The sequence below is a fragment of the Fundulus heteroclitus genome, chromosome 2, assembly GCF_011125445.2.
Source record: "Fundulus heteroclitus isolate FHET01 chromosome 2, MU-UCD_Fhet_4.1, whole genome shotgun sequence".
Classification (NCBI taxonomy): domain Eukaryota; kingdom Metazoa; phylum Chordata; class Actinopteri; order Cyprinodontiformes; family Fundulidae; genus Fundulus; species Fundulus heteroclitus.
Genome location: NC_046362.1, coordinates 26439308 through 26454465, shown reverse-complemented (window position 1 = coordinate 26454465; position 15158 = coordinate 26439308).

Genomic DNA, 15158 nt, shown 5'->3' with positions numbered 1-15158 from the left:
AATGGTTATCATTTACCATGATTATAAAACAACCTAATAGTTACTAAATTAATGTTTTGGAGCACAAAAACACCATCAAATTTGATATGTTAGAGCACATCTGCTTTACACAGGCTTTTGTTACTGCCTGTGAATTGATTTTAAGATCCTTACGATACATTGAAAGCTCTTAATGGATCTAGACCAGGTTACACTACAATCCCTCTTTGTAATTGTATTGCATATCCTTCAGATCATGACAGTGAGCTACTGCCAATTTACAACATGTCTGTTAATGTAGCTGCACACGGATACTATGGAAAACACTACAAAGTAAAATTTGGGAAGCTAAGTCTCTGAACATAAGAAAACCCTTAAGAACTACATTTTATATTAGCTCCTATCAAGAATCAAGAATATTTATTGTCTTTATGAGGCCATAATGAAAATTTGGCTGCGAGAAATGATCTCCCCAGGTTAAAAAATGTGATCTCTGAGAGAGCTGCAGGCTTATAAAAACTCTAACCATTCGGACCGAATGGCAGGGCTTTGTCAGAGTTTTGATCCTGCCCTCACTCCCCTCTGTCCCACACGTTCAGGGGGGAATCACCTTATCTATTGGTTGTCCCACATGCCAATCATTCTGACGCGCTCATATAATGCCAGTGTGCGTGCTCGTTCCTTGTGAGTTTCCACTTGCTGGCTGCGCATGCGCACTTCCAGTGTTTATGTATCCGGTTAGCTTAGCGCAGGGGTCACCAACATGGTGCCCGCAGACACCAGGTAGCCCCCAAGGACCATATGTGCCGCCCACAAGCCTGTTCAAAAATATCACAACCTTCCAGAGAGCTGCATTTAAAATTATATTTTATTCAGTTGCTCTTCCTTTTTAATAATACTTGTATCTATATAAATGTAAAAACGACAAAAACATAAACATATTTACATTACGGAAAGTTAAGGTGAGCTTGGACCCTTGTAGTTCAAAGGTCGTAACAGGTAGCCCTGCGTATGACACAGTACAGATGAAGTAGCTCTCAGTTTCAAAATGGTTGGTGATCCCTGGCTTAGAGGTTAGCTTAGCGGTTAGCTTCGGTGTTGCCGTTGGTATTAGCCATTTATTCTAGCGCCGCTGCTCTCACCGAATACTTTTAAAATGGTTGAAAGTCGCAAGAAGCAAACCACGTATAAGTTTATGAGAAGACGAAGACCTCAGTCGAAAGGAATAGGACCAGAGTGGATTTGAGAGACTTTTTTCACGTAATCCCCCTGAGGAGAGCAAGAGGCGGTAACATGGTCTTGCACATAAGCAACTATTCAAAAAGGGACTTGGGGAACCTTCCGGAAAAAACGCTGACTCAGCCTTAAAGTTTATGCTTTTTATTTTTGTATTTTCCACTTTTGTACACCCAAGATGTTTTCATTGTTTATTGTATTTAGAATGCACATTATATATATTTTAGTTTTATTTGGATGACTTGACGTTTTTGGCTATATGTGAGAAACTTTGAGTCATGTTCAAGTGTATGAAGTATGATAAATAAAAACTGACTTGTTTAATATGCTTTTTTTTAACCCCTGAAAAGTTTTCTGTCCAGGAAATTTAAAATGATATTACGTACCTTTTGTTTTTTGTACCAGAATAGCTGATCCTGCTATAATTCAAGAGACGGACCAGGGGTGAGTGACAAGACAAAAATAGGTACTGTGAAGGATAAAAATGAAAATATAACCAAACAAACACATAAATGATCAAAACTTGTCCTTTACTCCTTAAAATGTATGAATAAAAGTATTATGCACATACGACTGCTTGACCAATACCTCACCCGGTGGTGAAGATCCTACCTTTAGTTAAACTGCTGGAGCTAAATGACGCCAACAACCCGACCCTTCAAATCCATCCCTATCATAGAGGCCTCATGAACTTCAGAGCAGAGCGCAGATGTGGGTGGCACAACTCTTCCAGGCTTGACATTGGAAACTGCCAAAGAGCACACTGGAGTTAGTTGTGGTTGGCCGGATGCACGGGATGCATGTTCGGCCGCGCCAACTATTGAGGCATAGGGTTTGGCAGGCCTGGACCATCCTAGCACAGCGTGGTCACACAGGCCAATTAAGATAGCCCTCCTCTGCTCCTTTCTTCTCCTCTCCCCCTCTGTCTCTCTATCTCTCATTTCCCTCTCTTTATCTATCACTTTGTCTCTTGTGCTCTCCCTCTCTCATGCTCTCGGTCCTCACAAAGCATGGTTGCACATTCCTCTTTTCCCCACTTTCCCTCTCTAATTGCTGTGGACTGAAAAGAGGATGGAGGGAAGGCAATGAGATTGAGAAAATGAGACAGTGAGAGGGAGAATTAGGAGGAAAGGGGGTCATGGTGCAGCACCTCAATAGCTAGAACAAACTGTGCTGGCTCCCTGCGACAGTCAAGCTCGTTCACGACGTGTAAGGGTGTAAATATTCGATGTTCCCGCTTTAGAATACAGGACTAAAATGGTTAACAGCTAATCAGAAACAAGACCATTCAGATTCTTTAAACCCAAAGAGTTTACAATGTACAATATAAATCTGTTGACATCTCTGTGTGGGCTCTGAGGTGATTGCTGCAGAGATTGAGCATAAAGAGGGAATTGTCTTTCTTCAGCGCCCCACAAAACTATCCAATTGTCAATTTCTAATCAGCTAGGAGCTGCAAAGAAGCTATTGTAGTTACATAATCTCAGGTTTTAAAAGGGTGATGGAAATTTTTGTGAATTTTAAAAGGATTCAAACAACAAGAAGATAGAATGAGAAGAGCCAAATGGTATGAAAAAAAACTTTGGGGTTTCTTTTGGATTTTATTATATATATTCTATAATATTATAATACAGCCACACCAAAAAACGCAACATTTTGGATGATCACATGTAAAGAACATCCATCCATCCATTTTCCTACATGCTTATCCCTGTTGGGGTCGCGAGGGGTGCTGGTGCCTATCTCCAGCTACCAATGGGCGAGAGGCGGAGTATGTAAAGAACAAAACATTAGAAATCATGAGTGAAAGGAAAGAAACAAACAAACTGTTCCTGGGGAAACCAAACAGCTGCAATATGCCAGTGTTTTTTTTTTCTTTTAGTTCCAAAAAAAGCAGGGGAAGAATTCATACATCCCACTCAGACACTAAACATAGAAAGCCTCAAACGCTGCATTTGTAAAGTTTTGCAATTTTGAGGCTTTTGGTGGTTTTGTCAACACGCACTGAAAGGTCAGAGACATGGCTGAGCAACGTGGATGTGACTTAGACGTGTTGTTCTGTACGGTCAAAACATGGAAAAAGAGGCGGTTATGCCATGCAAAAACAACAAAATGAAATAAAATAAAATCCTAACAATTGTGGAAGTGGTTTCCGGTGCGGTGACTGTGTCACTGCAGGACAATTTCCTCCAGCTAAAAAGACTAGAGGTTCACAGACTGACGCTCAAATGTATTCTCTGTGTAGAAGTCAAAAGTTTCCTTCTGCATTCAGTCCCCCCTGAATGCATCATCCTCTTTAATTTCAGCTGCAGCTCTTTTGGGGAAAGTCAATTACAGCTTGGGATACTTGGGATATATAAAACAACTAAAACTCATTCAGGATGGATGGAAAGTGTTTAATTTTCAAGACTTTTCACTGATTCTCAGGTGGTTTTAGGTCTGGACCGGTCCATTCTAACACAGTTCATTGATCTAAATCTGGCATGTCCAGCTAAACCTTAAGATCAAGGTCCATATAGATTTTTAATCTTTTATTATTCCAACACAGTGGATTCAAATTGCTAATTCACTTCCTTACCCTGACGGCTAGCTCTGCAGAGGCCTGTTAATGAACCATTTGATTTTAGTGTGTCAAGTCATGGTAGCATGTAAGATATGCATGACTCTTGAGGACTGGCTCTAGGCTGATTTGAATAATTCTGGGTGTAAGTTTTAGGGCCAAATGTCCGGCAGCAAACCTCCGTGTCAGTCTCATGCCTTTTTCAGCTGCTAATATGTTTTTGACAACACTGCCCTGCATCAAACTCATTTTCCCATCAAATCTGACCAGTTTCCCAGTCCCTTGCAAAATAAAACCCATCTCACAACACAATGCCTCCCAACATGTTTCCCAGTGGGACCTGTTGCAATGACTGAGAAATTGTACATGCATGTTCTTTGAATGATGCTATTTGGACAGCCATTAATGCCATGCTTTTTCCTTTTCAAGACTACGGATTGAACTGTGCTTTTAGAGATGGCGAACGCGTAGGATATTATTTCATAACCCAGCCTGCTGGTGAAGGTTCTCAGTCATCCAGGTCATGGTCATCCCAAAAGAAGTAAAAAACAAAGCAACTGGACTTGTTTTCCATAGTTGAAGACGTTTCACTTCCTCTCCAGGAAGCTTTCTGTCTGGAGTAATGTGGAGTACCAAGCTTTATATTACTGTCCAAACAAAGGCCTTGTAATGGCTAAGATAACATGCAAATACAACAGAAACAGGTCCACCCCTTAGTAATTATGCAACATTAAGCCAGCAGATTGAACCGAAACTGCTCCACTCCACTGTAACGAGGAGTCGTTAGGGTTGTTGTTGGCTTGGCTTAAAGGAACAATGTTTTGATCACCCATATGAGGGTGAGAATTGAGGTGATGATTGGCTGGAATTAATCGTATAGCTGTGTTGTAAGTTTTTGAGAGTTGGAACCTAAGGCTAACCTCCTCTGTTTAAGGTTGGTTTCTCTCTCTTAACGTAGATGGCTTCCTTCACACCCATTTCAAACCATCTGTCTTCTTTGTCCAAAATGTGAACATTTTGGTCCTCAAAAGAGTGTCCTTTGTCCTTAAGGTGTAGGTGGACAGCAGAGTCTGGTCCTGAGGAGGTAGCTCTCCTGTATTGAGCCATGCGTCTGTGGAGATGTTGTTTGGTTTCTCCAATATAAAGATCAGAACATTCCTCACTGCACTGAACTGCATACACCACTCCGCTCATCTTATGTTTTGGGGTTTTGTCCAACCCACTCCGCCTTCATGCTTCAGGTTTGGGGGTTGTGTCCTTGTATTTCGCATTGTTAATCTAATGGCCATTACGAGGCCTTTGTTTGGGCAGTAGTATAAAGCTTGGTACTCCACATTACTCCAGACTTTTTGAATTGAGAAAGCTTCCTGGAGAGGAAGCGAAACGTCTTCAACTATGGAAAACAAGTCCAGTCTCTTTGTTTTCATAACCCAGCCCTTCTCCAGACCATCAAGTCACCTCTGACCTGTCTACTGGATTTCCAGGTCTTAACGATGCTGTCTGTTCTCTAATGTCCTCCAACAAAACTCTGACGTTCAGAGAACAGCTGGACTCCACCTATTAGCTCTTGAGGGCAATTAGTTGCACTGGATTGTATTTAGACGTATCAGAGTAGCCAAATACAAATGGACACAGAAGGTTTTAGGTTTTTAATGTTAAAAAACATTGAAAGTCATGTATTGAATTTCTTTCACTTTGTCTATCACATAAAACCCTAATAAAATAAATTAAAGTTTGAGGTTGTAAGAAGACAAAATGTGAATTGTTTGAAAGGGTATTAACATATGTCCAGCCCAACGTAAGCTTGTCTTTTGAAATCTCTCAAAGAAATTCTACTATGTATGAAAAGAAAAATGTATCAATTCTCAGGATGGGTGAAGTGGGTGGCAGCATTAAAAACCCAAATGTTGCACTTAAATAAACTAAATTAAAGGCAGGCGTCTTGTAACATGAAGATGTTCTTTATATCAACATTATCCAGGCGGCTCGTTACTTCACTCTTTCAGGTTATTCATCACTGCTGCACGCCGGTGTTGCTGTGTATAGAGGTCACTGAAGCACTACCTGGCACGCAGCACAAACAGACACGCTTTGCACTGATCCATTATCCACAGAACCATGGCAGAACTGAAGAGCAGAAAAAATGAATTCACTCGATTTAACGATAATGATGAAGTGTGAAGAATTTAATCTTTAAAAGCAAAGACAGACAATGAGTGATGCTGGCACTTGTCGTGCCAGTGGAGACACAATAAAGCAGGCTTCACAATCACCAGGGACACTCCCCTCAATGTTTGAACAACATATAATTACAGATCAGGAAAGGAGAGCCCATTCTGAGGGGAAAATAGCAATCTCTGTTAATTACAAGGCAGGCTATGATCCATTCCTCTCCCTCACTTCAAAACCCTGCGCTGGATGAGTCGGTTGGGTTGGTTGGCAACAACATTTCTGTTCAGGTAGACGGAACATCACCTAGGGTGGCAACAATACCATGTAAAATCACACACTAATCATCAAATGTTAATATGAATTGTTCTGGTTTTTAAACGTTTCTGTTAAGTTAAAGTATACAGCGCTGTAATACATGTGTTTGTGATAACTAAACCATTTTCAATGTCAGACAAACTTAACCTGTCTAAATTCAAAATGCAATTCTTAAACGGTGGATTCCTTTATCGTAAGAAAAGGAAAAGCCATGCTAACCAAACTCTCCCACATGTGAAAAGACAAATGCCTCGCTGCATGGACCTAACAACTGATTGGTTGCAACAATTTCCATCAAGCATTTAGGGATATTTGACGATGAGTCTTCCACATCGGTGAGGAGGCGTTTTGAACCATATTTATTTTGATTCTGCCACCGAGGAAGGTTCTCAGGTATTAACGGTCCACAATGGGACTTAAGTCTAGACGTTGACATGGCCACACCAAAACTTGAGTTTTCTGGCCATTTCTACCCATGGACTTCCTGTTGTGCTTGGGATCATTGTCTTGATGCTCAACCCAAGTGCACCTGAGCACAAATTCCCTAAATGATGGTCAAACAGCCTCCTTCAGGATGTCCAAGCACAGAGCTGAATTCATGGTTCTATTTATTACAGAAAGTTGTCCAGGTCCTGAAGCAGCAAGCCAAGCCCAGACCAATCACACTATCGTCAGCATGTTTGACTGTAGGTAAATATTTCTTGTTCTCTAAGTTTGAATTTCATCAGATACAGCTGGTTTCTCTTTGGAGAACCAAGAACTACCGGTCTCTTTCCTTTTCTTAAATCATGAACCTTAAGTGATGCAAGTGAGGTTTGGAGTTCTTTAAATGTCATTCTGTACTTTTGCGACGTCCTGAATGAGTGGTCGATGTGTTTTTGCAGTAATTTTGGTTGGCCGACCTCTCCTGGCAAGGAATATGTTCAATATTTTCTCCATTTGGGGATAGTGTTTATCACTGTGGTTTGCTGCAGTCCTAAATGCTTAGAAATTGGTTTTCAACCCTTTAAACACTAAGACTAGTTTTTATAAGTACCATTGTCATTTGTCTGCGAATAACTTTAGATTTGGGAATGATGTTTTGCTCTTTGAGATCTTTTAGCCTCTTTTATCCTGTCAGAAAGATTCTTTTTAACTGATTTAACTGAATAATAAGACCTGGGTTTGCCTAAAGAAACTCAACTCAGATATGCGAAAGGGCAATTACCTTTTCAAACAGTAGCCTATTGGTTTGGCCAAATGGGAAATTTTTTCACCTGATTCTATCATCGGTATTTGTAGCTTATTTTTGTTTTCTCCAGATTTATAAACCACAGCAGATCCCTAAGGATGTTCTTTTGATTAACACGTATTTAGTTGGTCATTTGTGCAACACTTGAATGGGATCCCGCATGTATTTCTAGCTGTCCTTATTTCAGACACACAAAAAGGCTTCTATACTCTCTAGCTAACAGTATGAGCACAATATGGATATCCCTCTCTCTCTGATCAGATGAATGCTGTAGTAACTTCCCAAATGGAGCCAGATAAGTTCTATACCAGCTCCCAAAGGTTATTAGGGTTACTCTTTCTGTTTCTTTCTCTTCCTCTCTTTGACCTTTTACTTTTTTGTGCAACTTCTGTTTTTATGTGTTGCAAGGATTTCTGCATCGTGTGCAAAAATCTTTAGCAACACCGTTGCCACCAATTTCCCATTGTTAATCTGCACAAATCTTTTTCATTTCTATCTACTCCGCCAACAGGAATGGTGTGAACAATGTTGCATAAAAACAACATCTCATATGCATTCCAAACAAACATGACAGAAGGGTGCAAATATTTGTGAGGAAATTGCTTAAGGAGGACATTACGGCTATGCCATTTGGCTGCGCCAAACTATTCTCCTTTGAGACCAGCCATGAAAGCTGGCAGCAGTTGTTTGTGTTTGCTGTGCCATCGTTCGGCCTGAGACTGTCGATTCAATCTCATGCTTCAGCAGAGAGAGGGGAGGAAGATGCCCAAAAAGGCCAGAGATAAAGGTCTGTGCATACAAAATGTATTTCAGATTGTGTGTTACCATGTGGGTGGAATGGAAGTTTTCAGGCAGTGCGAAGAAGCAGCAAAGTTTTAGCTCATTCACATTTAAAAGCTAACACGAACAAAGGATACCTGCTTATATGGAAGCAGATATGCATAAAGCCCATGAATATGTATGCACCTTTAAAACCAGGCAAGTATGAACATGTCCATGCCACCTCACACACACACACACACACACACACACACACACACACACACACACACACACACACACACACACACACACACACACACACACACACACACACACACACTCTTATTTGTGTTCATGGAGCCCTGCTAATGATGGGTGGCAGCTTGATGTTTGTGTGTGTTCCAAGACAATTGGCATTACTACTAGGGCCAAATCAGCAGCCAACAGCAGCAAGCTATTAACAAAACTGTTTCTTTGTTTGTTTTTGTTTTTTGTTTTTCTTTTCTATTTCTTTCTTTTTCTTGAGAGGCGCCAAGCAATTAAGGGTTTGCCTTTGGGAGGCCAAAAAAAAGAAAAGAAAAAAAAAATGGCCAAGGCAGAGAATGTACGTAAAAAAATACAAGACATGTTGGAGGACAGTTTCTTATCCCAGAAACGACTGAGGAGGGCATTATGAATGGTGAGCAGCTCAGCCCATTTTAGCCAGTGTTCCCAAATTCAAAAGTGTCCACAAATAGGCTGAGATGAAAAAAAAAATTTGAATGGGTGGCAGTCTGCTGCAAAAAAATTTGTCTGTTCCCTTTCAGTTTGATCTTGGAGCGTTCCTGCAGGGCAATAGGGTATATTCATTAAGATAAAGGAGGCAGATGGAAAAAAACATGCTATTCATGGCAATGAGGTGCTACAAGTCAGTACTGCTATCAAACATAAATAACTCCTGTTAAACAGTTTTTATGAGCTGTTATATTGCACCACTTAAACAAAGCTGATAAGCAGATATGAAGAGCAAGACGGAAACTACTAACCTGTGCAGTTATTAAATGCATTTTACTACCGTCAAGAAAATACAAGCTAAGGTAGACTTACGGCGTTACCTGTTACCTTATTCTATAACCTGCTTAAAGGTTGTTTTTAAAAGGTTCCTTTAATCTGACAAGTGAAAACGCATATCCTGATGTTCAGAAAATGACTGCATGCACAATTAATTATTAGTGACGCCACACACACACACACATTTATATATATATATATATATATATATATATATATATATATATATATATATATATATATATATATATATATATATATGTGTGTGTGTGTGTGTGTGTGTGTGTGTGTGTGAGTGTGTTTGTCATGGGTCCATAGTCTATCAGATGATATGAAAACTGAGATAAATCGGGCAAGTGTGCAGCATGGATGAGCTTGATTAATGTTCAGCCACATAATGCTAAATGGGAGGATGTGGTTGAGTCATAAAAAGTGGGAGAATGGGACATGATGTGGATTTATGGACCTATTGGGGGTATTGAGTACACAGGCTGTTTTGATTATTTGGTACTGAGAGCAACACTTCAGATGATTGCTTTAGGTGGGGAAAACATGTGCAGTTTGTGTCAGAACATGTGTTCAGGAAACCTTATTTTATTCAAAGTGGATTAAATCAACCACTGCTATCATCGCTGTTTTGCAAAAACTATAATTATCATAGTTTAGAAACTTTGCTGACAAAAGAGGAGCACCATGATTTTCAGCTGGGTCATTGTCAATTTTAGATGTCAATACGAGACCTTTTCTGGACTTTTACATTGTTATGCCCCTAAAAATGAGTATATGACCACATTTCACAATCGGTTCTGTGTTATTGTAGCCTCTTCACACTATTATGGGCTGACCTTTAATTAATATGCCAATTTTGTAGAGTCCTAAAACACAAAGTTTGGACTGAAGTTGTGGAAAAGTTCAAGGCAAGGGTTCAATTATTAAATAATATCCAAAGTTTTTAACAACTCATATAGCACTGTTTGACCCTTCATCCAAACATGGAAAGAATGTGTCACAACTGCAGTCCTGCAGAATCGTGGCCATCCGGGTAAACTGACTGGATGGTCAAGGTGAGCAATACCTCTGGGTGGGAGAATCTGTGGAGAGGACAATAATTAGCCGTGCACTGACAGTGAGAGGGCTGTTGATGAAAGCTGCAATAGTTTAGGAGGAAATTCATGAACATTAATGCTTTCGCAAGGTACTGCTGACGCGATCTGTCGTAGTAAACGCAAGGAGATTATTTTATCTCTTCGCGATTATACCAAATCATCAGTGGGTTTGGCCACAGCGTTGGAGGTCTCCAGGATCTCAAGTTTTGTTTTTCTGACCCTCTTATCATTAGTTAGGGAAAAGCAAAGCTAAGAAACCCTAAAAATCAGTTTCTTTTAGCGTCATCAGCCCAGAACATCATGAGTTACTTCCTGTCGTTGACTGCAGCGCTAATGCACCATGATGTTTTGAATGACCCTGAGATGATGTAACTGTACTGACCTCAACCTCAACAAGCATTTTTGGCCAAGAGAATCAGTAGCAAATCCTCGTTCCCCACCTTCTGCATGCCGGCTAATTCACATCACCGAAAAAGGGGCATGCTCCCTGAACGCATTTCTGCCCATGCGTTTTCATTTTCATAGAGTTTTCTTAGGTTTTTTTTGGAAGTGTGTAAAATGTGTTTGTTAGAAGTTTCTTTGACAGGTAACCAGGAATTATGCGGTGGCTTGCTCCCCAGACAGACTTGTGCGTACACAGTGTACCATGGCCAGTAATTGTGGGCTCAAAGGGGAGAGAGGCTGCACCAAGTTAACCTTATTATTATCATTAAAGCGAGAGTTAGCTAGCTGTCTGAGACCAGGTTAAACAGACAAACTGCGGCTCGGTGAATCAGGTGCCCGCTAGTAGCAATTACCGCCAGGTCATCCCTGCAAATAACAATCTGTCTCTATTTAAACTGTGCCTGCTGAAACAAATTATTGAAAATGTGAAAATAAAAGGTTGTACTGCTGGTTTCTCCTCTCTGGAACAGTGTGGCAGTGTGTTGCGAAACTGCACTCTATCGACCCCACCGGTTCGGCCACCTGGAGCCATCGCCGTTGTAAACAATGAGGTCTCCTCAGCTCCCGCTCCAGACGGCCAGCTGCGAGTTTCTGTGTGTAACAAACTGTACCTGTCCTTCCGCTCTGGGCCCTCTTAACACGTGAGACTGCTCGGGGGCAGGTGCTCCGCTCTAACACCACAGCATTGACAAATGTTGAGGTCCTGAAATTCCACCTTGTTCAATGCTGTTGTCAAAAAATGCGGCAAAACCCAGGCCAGCTGAAAAGAAAAGACGATGCTACTGCGAAAAGATGGGCTACTTTTTTTATACTGGGAATCGTCACGTACGTTGCAAAACAAAAGTGTGCATTTTAACCATTGGCTTTTTAGCATTTTGTCCTGTTAAAACTGCAGATTTAAACGTTTTAATTGGGTTTAAATAATTTTTTGAGTGTGTATTTTGTGGGCCTAGTGGTCTTTATCTGACAATTGCCAGGCAGGAACCGGGTGAAGAGAGAAGGGGAATAACATGCTGAAAAAAAAGGCTCCGGGCCGGGCCTTGAACTCACGACAACTGCGTCGTTCAAGACTTTGGTGTCTGTGGGTCTATGGGTCGCGTTTGTCTAGCGCTGCACCAGGTTTAAATGTTTTTATTGAGATTTTTAATGTAATAAGCTGTTTCTTTACAAGTATTGCATAACCTTGAAGTGAAACAAAAGGATGGCACATTGTTTTCAAGGTAGAAAAAGATCTAAATCAAAAGTCATTGGGTTTCGTTGCAGTACGTTAGTGAGCAAAAAACATTAATTACCATCACGACAGACAGGAAACCAAATAGACAGGTCAGGGAATCGTTGTAGAGAAGTTTGAAGCAGGACTAGGTTATAAAACAATATGTCAAAACTTAAATAATCTCAGAGAGCAATGCTCAATAAGACTATGACAGACCTACAGAGACAGCCAACCTAAACTAACAGGCGAGGCAAGGAGAGCATTAATCAGAGAAGCAGCCAAGAAACAGATAGAAGTCCAAGAGGAGCTGCAGAGATCCAAAGCTCTGGTTGAAGAAGCGGTCAACAGGAAAACCATCAGCTGTGGACTCCATAAACCTGGCCTATATGGAAGAGTGGCAAGAAGAGGATAAATGTGTAAGAACCCCCATTTAAAATGTTCTACATGCCATGCAGGGGACCAGTAAATGTGAAAGAAGGCGGAGCAGTCAGAGGAGGCCAACATTTCCCTTTTTGGCCTCCAAGCAGAAGGCTGTGTGTGGTAGAACACTAAGACTGTACATGGCCCTACAAACACCATCTCATGGAGAAGCATGGCGGTGGCAGCATCATACTGTGGGTATACTTCTCTTCTCCAGGAGCAGAGAAGCTACTCAGAACGGGTGGGAAGATGATTGGAGCTAAAGACAGTGAAGCTGTGGAGTCAAACCTTTCACAGGCCACCAACGTATTGAGGCTGGGGCTCAATACCTTTCAAGGTTCACCTTCCATGACTGTAAACATACAGCTATAGAAACAATAGACTGGTTTTAATCAAAGCATTTGCATGACTTAGAATGACCTAGTCAAAGACCTGACCCAAATACAACAGAGAATCTGTGGTAGGATTAGAGAACGGTTGTTTACAGACACTCTCCGTGTTTTCTTACTGAGCCTGGGGAAAAAAAGAAGAGTCAAGAATCACAGAAAATGGGCTCAAGCCTGTGGTTGTAATTTGATCTTATCTGGTAAAGTTCAAGGGATATGAATACTTGCACAACACTGTATATATTGTTTTCTTTTTTGTATCCACTAAAGGTTTCTTTGAGGACAAGCATTATTTTCCTCAAAATGGGAGGAAGAAAAAAAAAAAAAAAACTTACTATGCACCTCCCGCAGGTCAGAGGAGAGACAGAGTTCTTGCGACAGACTGGCAAAGCAAACAAAAACACTGAGCAAAACAGCCGCAGACAACAGACAAAGTTTTATCAATAAAGATGTTCTTTCTATGAAAATAAACACAGCGGCCAAGCAAAACACCACGCCGGATCCAGGGCCGATGTCAGACGTTTGGCAGTAGACGCTCCAGAGGGGAAGCGTGCAGTGCAGGCGATGACACCGCAGGGCCATCTCCCCCCCCCCCTTCTCCGAATGTCCCGCTCCACCTGTCCCGGTCCAAATACCAGCAGTATCACCTGCTCATCTGTGTACCCCACAGGGAGAGCCTGGAGGGTCTCTCTGTCCCGGGCTTTCCAGCAGTCTGACAATAAGGGATGATGCGTCTGTCGCCTCAGCTTGGCTCCCCAGAGTCAACAATCCTGTTTTTTTTTGTTGTTGTTGTTGTTGTTTTTTGTTGAGTGGATGACGGGGGAGGGGGACCAAAAAAAAAAGAGATTAACAGAGAGATTAAAGGACTCAGTCACACTTTTTTTGTTATCACGCGTATCCAAAAATACGTTAAAAGGTGTCTTTTCAACACCTTTTATCTTTTAACAGTAATCCTAGCAAAAATAAAAAGCAAAAACGATTTAGACAATAAATCTAAATGTGTGTGTGTGTGCGTGCGTGTTTAGTCATACAACAGGCGCCAAGTACAACATGAAATAAAAGCAGGGATTCATCTCACAGCCAAATTTCCCGCTAGTGCAACGTCACAAACACACAAACACACACACAAACACACACACACACAAAATTTGGGAGAGCGTGTAATCTCAAGTATGCTGGTAGGATTCGGTGACTGTGTGCAATACTAAGTGTTGTTTGATAGGAGCGTGCCTAAGAGGACACACGTGTGTGTGTACGTGCAGCATCTGCAGCTGTTCGCGTCTGTGACAAAGCAAAACAGTGCAGGGAAATGAATGAGGTATGTGTAATGGCTTGCTGCTCTGTTATGTTCATTAGGCCACAACGTATGTCTGACTGTGTGTGTGTGTGTGTGCGTGTGTCTGCTGGAGTGTGTCCGCGGTGCTTCAGGCCAAATTCCTGGGAAACAGTAGGAGGCATGGAAAGAGTCCGCAGCGCAGTGTTTGCTTGTCAACGTGTGCGTAACATCACTGACAGCAACACATGAGACAGATGCTGACACTGTAGCAGATTACTGAACAAACAATGGTTCTCTTCAATCAGCTGACATTTTTTTTCTTTTCCTCCAGTTTCTCTGCTGTTTCAGGCTGAAAAGGAGCATTCAATCCTGGCATGTTTTGGAGAGGGAGGGAGAGCCGGTCCGTCCTTTCAAGTCGCTCCTTACTCTGTCGCTGCCGGCAGAGCATCGATGTGTTCCCAGGTGATATTTTCCTGAATGTTCAGTCAGTGCAACTGTGTTCTTGTAGGAGGTTGAGTAACTCCAGAAGGTACCTTGGTATTGATTTAATTGCAGTTGTTGTCACTCGGTAAAACCGTTTAAAAAAAAAGTTGAAGTAGCATAGTCTTGCAATTTTTCTCAAACTCAAACATTATTTAGTGCAAATTTGCAGCAGATTTTTAGCACCATTGCCTTGCAGCAAGGAGGCCCTGCGTTACTATCCAGATCAGTACTGTTATGCAGGGAGTTGGCGTGTTCTTTCCGTGCATTCGTAGGTACTTTCCAAGTTCTCTGGCATCCTCCCGCTGTCTGAAAACACACGTAAGGTTAATTTGTTTTTCTGATTTACTCCAACCCTCTAATGTGGGGGAGTGGCGGCAAAGTGGGTAGAGACCCAGACTGCCGCTGTGGGTCCCTGAGCAAGACGCTTGGCCACGGAGTGCTCCGTGGGTGCCGCGAGGTGGCGGCCCACTGCTCCCTAAAGGGACAGGCAGGATGCAGCAACAAACTTTGTTGGAATTTAAAAAG